This window comes from Budorcas taxicolor, chromosome 11 (genome assembly GCF_023091745.1).
Source record: "Budorcas taxicolor isolate Tak-1 chromosome 11, Takin1.1, whole genome shotgun sequence".
NCBI classification, from domain to species: domain Eukaryota; kingdom Metazoa; phylum Chordata; class Mammalia; order Artiodactyla; family Bovidae; genus Budorcas; species Budorcas taxicolor.
This window is the reverse complement of record NC_068920.1, coordinates 27,581,494-27,584,738: the sequence shown is the minus strand read 5'-3', so window position 1 is coordinate 27,584,738 and position 3,245 is coordinate 27,581,494. Positions and strand designations below refer to the sequence as shown.

At 47.2% G+C, this 3,245-nt stretch overlaps 1 protein-coding gene across 1 annotated transcript in view; it reads left to right on the top strand.

Moving 5' to 3' along the window:
• The window catches only part of TDP2 (tyrosyl-DNA phosphodiesterase 2), a 276,571-nt gene that overhangs the window by 115,904 nt on the left and 157,422 nt on the right, over window positions 1–3,245 (top strand). The gene's annotated exons all lie outside the window — the stretch shown is intronic.

Genomic DNA, 3,245 nt, shown 5'->3' with positions numbered 1-3,245 from the left:
GGCCCTGGAGGCGACGGCAGGAAGCAGGCTAGCGAGCGTGCGCACCCGGGACCCAGGCTGCGGCGGGGGCGCGCCGGGCGGCGGGGACGCGGAGCAGCGCCCTATTCCCGCGCCCTTAGCGCCGCACAGCCGCGAACTCCAGACCTTGATTGACCGAGAGCGCCAGCAGCCTCGGCTTCCTGCGCGACCTGGGAAGGATCGCGGATGCGAATGGGCAAGCTCGCTGGTAGAGGCGCCTGCGGACCCGCGTCAGCTTTATAACTATTCATTCCTTAGCCCCTCCGCCGCTCCCTCTCACCACCAACCCCACAACCAGCTTTCCCCGCCGCTGGAATTAGTGCTTGGTCCATGGATGTGCCGACGCCAGCCCCAGTTTCTTAGGACGTGAGCAGGATGCTTCACTGTCGTAGCTCCTGTGCGTTTAGAATTTGGGGCAAGTGTTCTCGGAGGGGGTGCAGTGTGGCCCAGCGTTCTGCTGCCTGGATGCTTGTCTATTTCTGCGTTAACTGGGAGCAGGGATGCCCTTGATATAAGCGCCTTTGGAGAGGAACAGACTTGGAGCAAACTCAGAATCTCTTGTTGACAAGCCGTGTGACCTTCCACAAGCCCTTTACCCTGGGTCCACTGCTTTGCGGGATGGAATGATAACCTGCCCCATAGGTTTGTTGTGAGAGAAGGTATAAGGCTTGGTACAGTTGCTACCTTAAATTCAGCTTAGTGTTAAAATCCATGCTAGCTGACCTGGGTCAAACAACTAGTGAGATTAAAGTGTCCAGTAAAAAAGATGCACAATTTGAGAGTTTCTAGTTAAGTTTTATTTGGGGCAAAATGAGGACTGGAGCCTGGGAGGCGGCACCTCAGATAGCTCTGAGAGACTGCTCCAAAGAGGCGGAGGGGGGAAGTCAGTATATAAGATTTTGGTGAAGGAGGGAGTTCAGTACAATTAAATGCTCATTTTACAAAAGGTTTTCCGCTAGTCGGACTTCCCTGGTGGCTCAGCTGGTAAAGAATCCTCCTGCAGTACAGGAGACCTGGGTTCGATCCCTGGGTTGGGAAGATCCCCTGGAGAAGGGAAAGGCTATCCATACCAGTATTTTGGCCTAGAGAGTCCAGGGGGTCGCAAAGAGCCGGACACAACTGAGCGACTTTGACTTTCACTTTTCTGCTAGTGCGGAGGCTTTGCTGTCACCGTGAAGAGATTTAGTTCTTTCAGCGCCTTTCTAGATAAGAGGAGATGCAAGTATTGGAATCATGAAATCAGTTCTTGAAAATATCCAACTGTCTAAAGACCTGTCCCACCAGACTCCCTGGAGCACAGAGTGCCTCCCACCACCCTGAATTCCCTCTGGGAGTGTTGAAGTTCAACAGCTGTGGCACCAGGGGGTTCAATCTCCGCAGAGGCCGATGGCAAATGCCCTTGTTCGGTCACTGACAATGCTCTTGGCAAGTGCCAATTTGTAGCTGACAAAAGTTAGGCCACCAGGGAGTCAACATCAAGCAACCAAGGTATGATCACAATTAGACTTTGCCTAAAACTCTGGAAGTAGCAAGGAAGCCTCAACTTTGATGAGGATATAAATAGCAGGCCTATACTCAGAGTCTGTGGGTTCAAATGAAACCTAGTTCTCCGAGTTGATTTAGGATCACTAGTCCCAAAACACTCCCTGTATTTCTACTAAGAGGAGAGGCTCTTGTTGGCTTTGGTAGAGCCTGTGGTGTTTCACAGAAAGTTTTCACTTCTCAGGTTCAAAGGATTGTTAACAAAATAAGCCACTCATTATATACAAACAAATAATACCAATATATATTAGAGAATTATCCAGCTTATTTTCAATATACTAACATTAAGAAAGAAATAGAAACAGCAGAGGATACATCATCAAAATGGCTTTTGACCAACATCCAGACTTAGCACTGGGAAGTCCCATGACACAGCTCATCTGGAGTCCCAGTTGGGAAAATGTCCCAGAAAGTAAGTCTGATGTGTGGGTGAAAAATTACAGTTCAGTAGTTGTTCAGTTGCTTAGTCATATCTGGCTCTTTGCAACCGCATGGACTGCAAACTTCCAGTCTTCCCTGTTCTTCACCATCTCCTAGAGCTTGCTCAAACTCATGTCCATCAAGTCGATGATGCTATCCAAGCATCTCATCCTCTATGGTCCCCTTCTCCTCCTGCCTTCAATCTTTCCCAGCATCAGGGCCTTTTCCAATGAGTTGACTGTTTCTATCAGGTGGCCAAGATATCGGAGCTTTAGCATCAGTCTTTCCAATGAATATTCAAGGCTGATTTTCTTTAGGATTGACTCATTTGATCTCCTTGATGTCCATGGGACTGTCAAGAATATTTTTCAACATCACAGTTCCAAGGCATCAATTCTTCAGTGCTCAGCCTTCTTTATGGTCCAACTCTCACATCCATACGTGACTACTGGAAAAACCATATCTTTGACTATTCAGACCTTTGTTGGCATTGCCTCTGCTTTTTAATACACTGTCTAGGTTTGTTATAGCTTTTCTTCCAAGGAGCAAGTGTCTTAATTTCATTAAATTTCTTTTTAATTTTACAGTTCAGGGCTCCTGCTTATAATCCCAGGACATAAACTGGTATCATCATCAATCTGTGAGCAAATTGCAGCTCTGATTTCATGTTAAGGCTATTTGTTTTGTCTTGTAAAACTTGAAATTTTCTTAAGCCTGGGGCTTGGTTGGCCTGATCCCCTCCAGGGAAGGTAGGTCCCCTATCTTATGTATGGGGCCTATCTATCAAATCTTGCACTCAGAGTCAAAGTAGTGTCCAGGCAGGTTAGAAGCAAGGTCAGAAGCCTGCCCTGCTTTGTCTCTGCAACCTAAAAAGACTATTTAGTTTCCCTAACAGTGGGCTCTTCAACTTTTTCTAGATTATTTTTTTTTTTTTTTTGCAAAAGGCCAAGGTTGTACTTTATATTTTGACTTTGGTTTTTGCTGAGTTACTGTCGTTCATTCTTGAGTCGGTCACATTTGTAGCAGAGATGGGTATAGCATTGGGTTCCCTGGTGGCTCAGATGGTTGAAAAATCCGCCTATAATGAGAAAGACCTCGGTTCAATCCCTGGGTCGGGAAGATCCCCTGGAGAAGGGAACAGCTATCCACTCCAGTATTCTGGCCTGGAGAATTTCATGGACAGAGGAGCCTGGCGGGCTAGCGTCCATGGGGTTTCAAAGAGTTGGGCACAACTGAGCTACTTGCACTTTCAAACAGAGTTTAAT